Raw genomic sequence first — 12,472 nt, forward strand, 5'->3', positions numbered from 1 at the left:
AATAGGTAAGATAAAATCTAGGTGGAAATATTGTTGTGACAAACAATGTCCCATCATAATAACATTAAACGATGCCAAGAACTTTTTGGAAAAAGAATATATGCAAATATAAAACAACTATTAAATTTTTTCCTTTAGCATAATTTAAACCCGTTTTTAAAATGTTTATATGCAGGTTTCTGTATTTGGGTAGGAAAATGCAGATATACCTGAATATTTTGTAACATTAGATACCTACTTTAAATATCTACATAAAAACAAAGTTATAAGCGAGATATAAAAGAAGAAATTGAAGGACATTTGGAGAAAAGGAAACCAGTTTGTCATCAATACAGTTCCTTCGCTCCTAGGGAATTTAGCCAAGACATATGGTTGTCTAACAGGGGGTCTAAGAACAGTGAGTGATCATAAGAACCATATGTGCCAGTGTACCAGGAAATAATTTGGCTCAGTGACTATAGCATTTCCTGTATTTTTTCAGAGCCACCTAGCATTTAAATAGCTACCTTGTCAACACATTGCTGCTTTGATGCTGTATTCAACTACTTATGTTAGTGGCACCAAAAGCTAGAATGTATTTTTCACTGGGGATGTTCTAAAGCAGTTATGATTGACTGAAGCAGTCTTGACATGGAGTGAAAATTATTGACTTACAAATGATCTTAACAATCATGTTTTATAGGAATTAACAAGTTGCGCTGTTGAATCTCAGAGGCATGGACTTGAAGGCTGCATTCTATACACACTTACCTGGAAGGCCTGAGGGCACGGTGGTCTGGCCACTGGCTGCACATGACCCTGGGATTTTGCATTCAAAGAGCAAATGGTAGGGCTTAACACTTCCAAGCAGACAGCTGGCAATACTGTTCACAGCTTTCCCCTTAGCTACATGTACCATTACAGAACACACACACACACACGAACTTTAGGCAGACTAAAACAGCATAGAAAATGAGTGGTAGTCAACTGTGCTATTATTGTTGGCTCTCAACCTCAACACCTGTTCTGGGGTCTGATGATCCTCTCTGATTTTTCTGCATCCTGCTTTCTGGACTATTTTAACATCCATGCTGCTACCCTGATACTGTGGTACATATACTAAATCCTATCACAAATATGCTGCAGAAACCATGCAACAAACAAATTGATTATTGCCAATCACGTTGCTATAATTGACACTGTACTTATCTTGTCTGAATCTGAGCTTTGCATAGAAGTGACACAGACTGTAAGTCTTGGATTGCATGGCTTTTTGGCCTCACTGTTTACAATTCTTATATATGTGCCAGCTGAGGGTCACTTCATGCATCTGATGAAGTGGGCTTTAGTCCATGAAAGCTTATACCACAATAAATCTGTTAGTCTTTGAGAGGCCACAAGACTGTTCGCTGCTTTCACACTATTTTTTTCTGGTATTTACACCATTCATTCACTCACTCACTCAGTTATTATAGAGAATTCAGACAGTGTTGTCATGAAACAGTTGTGTTTCCAGGTTGTCCTGTTATCCTCCCTTCCTTTCAAAGACCTGGTTGGTGGTGATTTTTTCTACCTTTACCCACAACTGCAGCACTAGCCTGTACAGTAGTGGTGGGGAACTCGTGGCCTTCCAGAACTCCCAACATGGCCAGCACTATGGGTTATAAACTGGCAGACTGATGCATCTGGTGCCGGAAATGGAATATGAAGCATTTGGTGGCATGGTTGGTGATGTTCTGCCTTTCTGTATTACTTGCCCTACGTTTCCTGGTTGTGCTGTCATGACATCTCCTGAAACATGCTCCCTTCCCTTATTAGTTTTCAACAGCTGGTGTATGGCCCTTTCCTTCCCTGCTTAAGGAAAGGAAAAACATTTCATTTTAATGCTAGAATGCAAGTGCCCTCTTTATTTTACAAAATTATTTTGTTATAGCAGTAAAGTGCAAGAATGCAGATAAAAACACACAAAAATGAAAGATGAAATGATAGGATTGCCATGTATCAGGGCCTGGGATGAACGGGAGGCACTGTCAAAGCCAAACCACATGGTCCAAGTCAAGCACAGGTCAAATCCAAAGGTAGAAGCCATGAGTCCAAAGGGTCAGAGGCAGGTAACATCATCTAAAACAGGCGAGAAATCTGGTTCCAGAAGGCGCTGAGGTAAAGGAGTCAATATGGCTATTCTCACCAATCCGTTGCTCATACTTGGGATCTGAGCTTAAGGCAGTTGGTATATAGGCTCCCTATTGGCTCCCCAGGTCACCAGTTGCAGCCCGTCTCCATGCCACGACTAGGGTGGCACCGTGATGAAGGGAGGCTTGGCCCAGCCAGTCCTCCCTGCTTTCTTTGTTATTCTTGCTTCCTACACTTGATGTTACAGATAAATGAGTGTGAAATGTATGGATAATAGTGAGTGGTGAGATAAGAACATAAGGAGAGCCAAGCTGGATCAGACCAAGGGTCCATCTAGTCCAGCATTCTGTTCACACAGTGGTCAACCTGATGTCAACCAGGAACCCACAAGCAGGGCATGAGTGCAACAGCACCCTCCTGCCCATGTTCCCCAGCAACTGGTGTACATAGGCTCACTGCCTCTGGTACTGGAGGTAGCACGTAGCCATCAGGACTAGTAGCCATTGACCTGTTGCTCAAATCTGCCATATTTTAAAAAAGAGAAAAAAAAGAAGCAGTTAGAGCTGAAAACTCTATCTTCTAGCAGATCTGAATTTTATTGCAAGGATACTAGTAACCGTGCTTTTGATGGGGGAGCCCCTTATAGCCCAAGGACTGTATTCAGTTTCAGAGAAACTCTTGGGGGCTGGATTCCAGTGGTGGACAGGGCCAGAGGCAAAAGGGGGGGGGGGACAAAATACCAAAAATACCAGCATATTTTAGCTTAAAGCCTTTACTGCCAGTAACTAAGCCTTAGGGGAGGCATCTCAACTTTTTCAAATGGGGGAAAATGCACAGATGCTGGGAAGCCACCCAACCATCAGTGGGTAGGGCCAGGTGAAGGGTGTGTGGTGATCTGGGAAACCCCAGAGGGACAGATTTGGCCCCTGGACCTCAGGTTCCTCACCCGTTTTAACCCTTTCACACCAAACCATCTCCAATATGCTCACCAAATCCTGCATGCAAACGATGAATTCTTTGTTCAGTTTTAACACTGCACAATCTATGATGAAATGCAACCTAGAGCAAAATACACACCCATATAACTAAAGATTTATGAAAATCAATTGCTATTTTAATTGTGCATTGCGCTAATTATGTTATTTGTTTATTGCCTTTAATTTGTTGATGGTACACTTTATTATTGCTTTGTTTTAAATTACATTATAAACCACCCTGGGATAAATATTAGGAAGCTCAGGATACGAACACCTTAAGTAAATAAACAAATAAATAGAAATCCTATGATGCCTGCATGACATAAAATACACGTATGAAAACATCTGGGACATTTAAGTCAAATGAACAATTGAAAGCCTTGAAGTAGTGACAGCAGAAATGGAACTGGCTGAAATGTGAATAGGCAGACTGAATTTCTGTATAAATTCACAACTTGGTACTGGGAAAATGCAATTGAAAACAGAATTCTATCCTCCCTGTTGTATGATCCTCAGTGAAGGCCTGGAAAGGATGTGTGTGTGTGTGTGTGTGTGTGTGCGCGCACGCACGCGCGCACACACGCCAAGATTCTGCCAAGAAACTAGAATGCAAGGGTTGAGTCCTAGGAACAGAGAGAAGCCTTGTACATTTCATAGACCTCTCTATCAGGCTTGCCCAACCTGCTGCTCTCCAAATGTGTTGGTCTGGCTGAGGATGCTGGGAGTTGCGGTCCAACACATCTGAAGGGTGCCAAGCTGGAGGAGGCTGCTCTGCAATGTCTCTTCCTTACTTTCATTTTTCTCCCTGGTGCTGATATAGCCCACTCTATCTTGGGAATCAGGGTCTTACTGCCAATTAAGCTTGCTATAACAGAGCTAGATTATTTTGGACGGATGTTGACAAGGCTAATTGCTGGCCTATTGGCAGTAGGTTTAGCGCTCTGAGCTGCATGGGAAAGGGTTTTAAACCTCAGCTTGCTAGGTGCCATGTTAAAGTACTCCATCACAAGATATAGCACATGTGACTTTGTCAGCAAACATAATTTAAAACATGTTGATACCTCCCTGCCAGGCAGGAAGGTTATACACAATAAGCATTCCCAGGGACCTAGGTTTACTACAGAGCCACACATTCTCTGCAAATTGAAGAATTAAGCTTTCAGCGCGATATCCAAGGAATCCAGCAGGTGCCTGATATTTCTCGCATTTACACATATAAAAAAATACTCTCTGTACTTCTCAGTGGAAGTGAGGATAAGTATAATAAAAATGAGAAGATAGTGAATGACTTCTAAAGTTTTAGAGATGAAAGGGGATGTAGGAAGTTTTCTGTGTGAATATCCTATCTTCCAGGAATCGAAACTGTGGCTGGCAAAAGAACCCATCCCGTTTATTTATCACAATGTTTTATACCAATGGTTTTTAAACTTTCTTGCAAGGAACTTCCTCAGAAACTTATTAGGGCTTTCCCATTGAGAAGAACTGAGATAGTGGAGAAACTTCCCTAAGAGACAAATGTTAAACATACCCTACTTCCAGGGACACAGCACCTACCCAGGTCTGGTTTCCTTCAGAAAGAGGTCACTGGAGGCTTATTAGTAATTTGTAAAATTTCTGTTTACAGGTTCCACATACAGGTGAAGGCACACATCTTAAACACTCTGACAGATCACCAAAGTCCACTGCTCCCATATCAAATCTCTAGGGAGGCACCCAGCACCCCAAGACATTTACAGATCCCAACTCAGCTTTCTGTGTCTCTCCCCAAACTAACTCTCATAAGAGGGAAGGGGCTGTGCATGCCAGCCCCATCCCTATTGTTCCTGACCTCCTCGTGTTAAGTGCAGGAAGTCTGCAGGGGGCTTCTATTCACATTTGCTTGAATGTGAATAGAAGGCACCTGTGACTGGGAACCCTGCTTTATCAAGGTTCTCGATCACACAAAGGGTTCTACTTGCATCCAAGTAGATTAGAAGTAGAAGCTCCCTGCAGGCCTCCCTAGTGAACACGGGCAGGTCGGAGATGTAGAGAGCATGGCCAGTGCCTGCAAGGCCATGTGCTTCTTGCCCATGTTACTGTACCCTATTGAAGAATAATGCCTGACCAACAAGTCTATTGTAGTTTTCACATAAAAAGGTAAAGGTGTCCCCAACCAGTCGTGTCAGACTCTAGGGTGTGGTGCTCATCCCCGTTTCTAAGCCGAAGAGCCAGCGCTGTCCGAAGACGCTTCCGTGGTCATGTGGCCGGCATGACTGAACACCGAGGTGCACGGAACGCTGTTACCTTTCCCGCCGAGGCGGTGCCTATTTATCTACTTGCAATTTCTTGCTTTCGAGCTGCTAGGTTGGCAGAAGCTGGGACTGAAGACGGGAGCTCACTCCGTCACACGGCACTCGGGTCTTGAGCTGCTGACCTGCCGACCTTCCAGTCTGCAGTTCAGCGTCTCAACCACTAAGCCACCGCGGCCCCTTGTTTTCACATACAGGCACCTTGACTACATGATATTTAGCTGGGAGGAGGAGGAGAGGTTTCCCCCTTTCAAGAATTTACTAGCCATTTGGAAGGCCAGCTATTGACAGCAATCATCCAGTTATTAGTTCCCATGGTAACATGCAGTTTATCTAACAAAGGAATATACCAGGCCAGACCTGGCCAACGTTTTGGACCACTTTATCTGTCCTTCTGTTGTCCAGACCCCAATCTTACCACACTAGCTTTCTCACTGATATCTATCTACTCTTCAATTTACAGCTGCAGGAAAGCACTGGTTGTATTCTAGGTCACACACTTCACAGAGGGTAACTGTGAGGCCTAACAGGCTTGCCCTGTCCAGTATTTCACATGAGCTGGATATGTACAGTAGAACATGCTTCAGAATCTCTACAACATGGAAGAGACATAGAGTTTCCCCAGCAGACATGTGCAAAAGAGATCCCACACCCCTCTGTTTTCCAGAGAAGATAAGCATTTCACCAAATGAGTTCCATAATTTTTTGCTAAACATTTCCACTGGAAAATCAACAGTTTTATTACCCTAACCTAGGACTTGTTTGTCTGCATTTTGAAGGCTACAGCTACATGTTATGGCACCTGCATGGCTGACACTGAAAACAGCCTGCTCCTTCTTTGTTTTTTCTCCCCCGATAACTTTTAGTAATGCCAAAAATGCATGATATGATATTTATGGAAGACAAGGTCAGGACATCAGCTGAAAGTTCCCGAAAGGAAAGTTACACAAGCAAACCCTGTTGCTCTTCCAGACTTAGGACTCTTGTGTACTTTACTCTTTCAAGGATCAGCACTCGGCAATAACAAGTATTCTGTGTGAAAACAACATCCATACGTGTTGCTTTACATGCCTTTTCAGACACAGTCACTGTCCCACTTAGGCTGGGTCACACTCAGCATTAAGGCAATTGAGGGGCAAATCCAAAGGCAGGTCAATAAACAGGCAAAGGCTAAAGGCACAGTTTTATCAGGCAAGTACTGTAGGTGTTTTCCAGAAGAGAGGTCAGAGGCACGGCTAAGGTCAAAACATAAGAGAGCAGTCCAATAGAAGCGCAGTCCAAACAAGAGTTCAGAGGTCAGTAACACAGAGGTCCAATCACAAAGCAGGGTCAAAGAAACAAGAGTATAAGGCACTGGAAGCTGAGGTAAGGTGTTGTTTCCAACAGCTCTCAAGTTCCAACTGAGAGATGATATAGCCATCATCCCCATCCAGGGCTCTGCTGAAGTCCATCACAGGCTTCTGTAAAAAAAAAAAAAAGTCCTCACAGTCCTTTTCTCATGAGGAGCCCCATTGCTGTCGTTCTTGCGGCATGTGCTTTGTCTCCAGGTGGCGGCCTGGGTCTCCACCTTCTGGTGCCAGCACGTTCTAGGACGGTGCTGATGCCCCGGCCAAGGACTCCTCAGTGTCCCCCAGTTCTGAAGGACCTGGTGTAGCTTCCCTGGAGGTGCTAGGAGTGCCAGTGTCAGGATGATGCACAGGGCTGTTGGATTCCACAGTCTCCAAATCATTATCCGACGAATCGCCAGGCATGACAGCCGGCAATTTGACAGTCTCCATCTTGGAACAAAGTAGCATACGAAATGGCCCAAAGGGTCAAACAAGATATGGAAGATCTGTGATGACAATCACCTTTGTGTTTTTGTTAAATGTGAATAGTAGCAGCGAGGTCCCAAATTGGATCGGGACCATGGTACTGGAGGAAGGGGATTAACTCTTTTCCCTGTACCAATTTCCTGATTAAAGTCACACACTCTGTGGCTGTTATTAACATTAAAACACACACACAGAACAGATCCTCATGACATATCTCTCATATCACATTTTGTTGTTGATTCATCACACCCTTAACTGTTCAGAAGAAAATGAGGAGCCATGAAATGAAATGGATGTTTGTCAAATAACACCTTTATCTGTTGCCCTACCAAAAGAGAATTGCTGATTCCTTTTCAAAGCAAGGGAATACCTGTCTAGGGCATCATGGAACCAAAAGTAGTCATTCTTAGGGTATACACTCCAGACATACCAGTTCAGGGGTTTCCACCAAAGAATCCCAGGAATTGCAGTTTGATGTGGGTGTTAAGAATTTGTTAGAAATCTCTATGACCCCCTCCCCAGGATTTCCCAGGGAAAGGGAATAAGTATTATACCAATTTAAAACTGTCATGTAGCCTAGGTAAAATATGTTCCAGAAACTTTTTTTAAAAAATCAAGGTGATTGGGGACAGCTGTGCGTCATATCCTCTATCATTTCTCCATGGGATCATGTACATGCCTGCATGGAGAATTGTTAATATGAACTGGGATGTATATATGGTCAACCCGTCAGCAGCCAAAAGTGAAGCCACAATAATGGACATGGCTGTGATCAGGCCCCAAGCTGCACTGCTGCTCTTGGATGTCTAGCAAAATGACAAGTTGCAAATTCCATTTGAAGAGACAGATAGATAGATCTAACCTTCCTGGTTTCTGACTGATCACAAGGAAGAAGACTTTTGCCACTTATGATTCTCCCAAAGGGAAGGAAGCAGTGAATAAAACCTCAATTCCTTCAGAACAGTGAAATATTAAAATCCTCAGTAAAATGCAATTAAAAAAAAAAAAGAACACTGAAATGCTAGCAGGAAAAGAGAAAGAAAATGGGTTGTATCCAGTCTTAATCATACTTAGAGTAGACCCATTTAAATCAGTGGGACTTAAGTTAGTCTTGATTAACTTAAGTCCCATTTATTTTAATGAGTCTGCTCTAAAGCTCTGTTCAGGCATTCTCAAAGTAGGTAAACTGAACGCATGAGGAGCGCTCGAGCCCCACCCCCCTCTGTTGTTGCATTTATCACCCTCTACCTGTGGAGAGTGACTGAAGAGGAGAACCTCCTCTATCCATGGAGGCCCTCCACGTGATCGGGAGCACTGATTTTTCAGCATTCTCAATTGTGTGGAAAACCTCCATGGATACAGGAGGTGCTCCTCTTCAGACAGTCGCCCTCCACGAATAGAGGGTGACAGAAACACATGAGGAGGGGGTCAGAGCTAGAGCGCTCCCTCTCCTCATGCATTCAGCTTACCCACTTTGAGCATACCTGAACAGGTCTTAAGTATGACTTAAGTCTGGACCCAGCCCAATGTCAGTAGTACAGTTATAGGTAGCTTCCACACGATAGGGTTAGACCTGGAAATACAGCTTCTTTGAATTTAACAGCTTCTTTTTGCTGCAGTTTTATGACCATATCAGATTTTCCCGATGTTGTACCACTACAGTCTGTGGGTACTTCCAGACAAGGCTTTTACTGTGCAATCACCCTGCCTCATTCATGGAATTTTATGGGACAACTTCCAGACGTCTTCCATTTGTAACCCCCCTGGGTTTTCCCACTGCTTCTTCCACCCTTTTTTCTTTCCACACACACAAACCTGTTAGGGAGAAGACAGAATAGCTACAATAGCTTTTGATTGGTAGTGCTAGGAGCCCTCTGTCTGGAAGCACCCTATATCTAACCATTGTGTATGAACTGCTGAAGGATGCTTTCCCAGTGATATGGTGGAAAGTGTGTGATAGTGCCAGCCACCATTGACATTGTAGGTATATTTGCTTCTTCTCTAGAACGCCTTTCTCCCTCTTATTCTTATTTAAAATCATAATCATAGGCAGCACCAGAGGGGTGGGGCAAGCCCTTCCCCCTCAAACAAATAGCTTGCAATCCCCCTCCAGTTACTGGATCTCTGTGGTTAGCTGAAGGAAAGGCACTTTTCACATACAAATTATGACTAATTCATAAACTGAAGATTAAAATGAGGTTGCAACATTAAGCATGCTTATGCGAACAAATGTTAACAACATTACAATCAATACACTTTCTTCAGAGAAATTATGTTTAGGATGGTAGTGTTAATGTGAAATATACTATTATTTCTCTTTCAGAAATCTAACATGTGGGGCAAAGCTCCTTTCCCATAGAAATGTGCTTTGCTCCTTCTGTACCCCTCCCCATAGCTTTTTATGGTGCTGCCACTGCAGACACTCTATATCCACATAATGAGATGTGGACAGAAGTACAGGTGTGATCTTACCGTGAATGTTGAGAAGTACAGACTAGGCCTCAAACCCCTCCAGAAGCAGTAGAGATAAGTGCAGCATGGATGGGAAGAGAGGGAAGGTTGTGTCTTCTACTGGCCCAGTAAGTGCCACTCTGTATACCTTTCCTCCCTAGTTCCTTCCACTAGCCCAGCCCCTGAAATCTGCCTGAAAATGTGTATGTGTGTGTGTGTGTGTGTGTGTGAGAGAGAGAGAGAGAGGGAGGGAGGGAGGGAGGGAGGGTAGGGGAGAAGATAGGGGAAATGCTCAGAGACACTGGAGAAGTCCAGACGACTGTGAGGGCAAAAGAAGCTATTGTGCCGCACGTGCAACTGTGATTTGCATAATTACCCGCAATGCTGTGCGGGTTGCTGTGTTGCCTGAATGTAGCACAGCATGCAGCGGGGGTAGCTTCTTACCAATGCCACAACCACTATGGGTTGTGGCGTGGATTAGAAGCTACCCCCGCTGCGCGCTGCGCCAGGTTTGCATAACATGGCAACTGGTGCTGCATCCCAGGTAATTATGCAAATCACGGTCACGCACACAGCATGCGCAGGAGTGGGGGAAGGAGCCATGATGGCGTCTTTCACCCCCCACGATCATCCGAACCCAGTCACTTCTTATTCCTTCATATGTGTCAGGGCTCTGCCTTGACACTGAAAACAACACATGCTTGAGCTGTGATTACCCTGAACTCAAAAGAAATCCTGGCTTTCTCCCTACACCTTAAAAAAAGACGCATTGGTCAATATGCACACTGTGTGGTGGCTGGAACTTGGCAACAGCAGCGATTTTGTATTAATTAAAGTGGAATGCACAGGTGAACTTGTGTTGTGATACTAGGGTCTGTATTAAAGATCACCTAAGCTGGTTTAGTCATATGGTAGTAATAGGGGTGGATGTGTAGCTACTTAAAAATTCCATGCACTGCATTTATTGGCTGACCCTAAGGCCTATGTCTCAGCCTTAATGTTCCCTTGCTGTAAAATGGGGCAAGTATCTTCTTTAAAACCTATATATGGAAATTAAAACTAATTCTGGGGTTGAATCCTGGCACAAATTTAGTCTTGATGACACCTCTTCTGCCAGTTATGCAGTGCTGTATATCAGAGAACATTCCATCTCTCACACTCACCCCGCCCCTACTTTTCTTCACAATCACTGTTGCAGAACAGAATCCCCACTTCAACTATTAGGCACCCTATTACATGCTCATTTTTAGTTTTTTAAATCATGTGTTTATTGCCGAGATCAGTCTGGGGATCTGCACTATGCAAGACAGGAGTACAGGAAGCATCTGAATATTCCGTCCCACTCCAGACAACAAAATGTCTTGGGCTGGCCTGGTTGAGGGAGTAGAATTCTGGATTGTACCACTTCAGTCTGTAGATGGTGTGTGTGTGTGTGGTATATCTTGTATGCTTCCCGCATACTAAAAATACAAAAATTAAAGAAAGCTCCTTATGTGTAGTAAACTACACAGGTACTGTAGTTCTCTCCTTGATGTGCTAGTTTGATGTACAGGTTTTAAAAGGAAGGGCAGCATTAAAAATAGCCGCTCCCCACCTGCATTGGCATAGCCCAAAATTCTGTCACCTCAGTTTGGCTTGTGTGGTGGGTGGCCACTGTATAATAATAGTTAGCACTCTCTCTCCCTTCATTCATCTGTAACAGGACTTCCAGATGACAGGATATCACTTCTATGTAGGCTTGAGCCCTTCCAATTCAGACATGCTGCTGTAACTGGCTAGGGCAACTTGTGACCCATCAAGCCAAATGCAGCCTCCATCCAGCTGTCTGACACTACAAAAACCTGGCATGCCACAATGCATGAACATTGGGCTAGATTTGGCCTGGTGACTCACAAATTGTGCAGGCCTGTGCTATAAAATTCTCTCATTGGCTAAAAATAACTGATCTTGCCAGGTGAATGGTAGCCATTCAAACAGCTAAGTTCTGTCTGGATTCCTATTATATGGTGACTGAAAAATGACAGAAAATGTGTATTTTACCACAAATGCCAAGAAATGGACTGGATTAACATGTCTTTGCTCAAGATGAGACAGCTCAGCCATGCTCAATGGTATGAGAACGTAGTAAACCATACAGAGAATTCAGTGTATTTTGTATTGCAGGAGGAAGAGCCACAAAAGCCACAAATGGTTGCACATCTGCTTCACCCATAAATAATATTAATAATTATAATCACAATAATCCTACCTTCAATTTTCTGGAAAAATTACCAAAGAAAGTATTGGGTCTCCCACCCTAGAAACTAACTACACATTGAATTATTTATTTATTACAACCTTTAATACCTGCACTTCCAGTCCTAAGGGAGCATTAAGGGTGCCTCCAGATGGATGGCTCCCAGAACTACCAGTCAAAAGACGTTGAACAGCTATTCTGTCCTTTTCTTCTTAGTGGATTTCCTGTAGTAAGAAAAAAGACAGAAGTGGCAGGAAAACACAGGAAGGTCTCCCACTCCCACCCCATTAAATTCCATGAATGAGGGAGGGTAATTGCACAATAAAAGCCTTGTCTAGAAGCACCCTAATGCAGCTTAGAAAAACACTAAAACAGTGAAGCAGTTTTGAAATTCAACATATTCTGCATAATCTACAAAAAATAGCAACATTAATTTAAGAGAGGGAAAGAGAGAGAGCACACCACACTAAAATGTTAAACTTCATATCAATTCAGCAGCAGACCCATATTAACCAACCCCAAAGGCCTTCCTGAAGAGCCAGGTTTTTATTGTTCGCCAAAAGACCATCAGCAGTTGTCCTCAACAGGCCTCCT

This window comes from Heloderma suspectum, chromosome 1, assembly GCF_057233095.1.
Source record: "Heloderma suspectum isolate Gila_16-S chromosome 1, 16-S_ref, whole genome shotgun sequence".
Taxonomy (NCBI): domain Eukaryota; kingdom Metazoa; phylum Chordata; class Lepidosauria; order Squamata; family Helodermatidae; genus Heloderma; species Heloderma suspectum.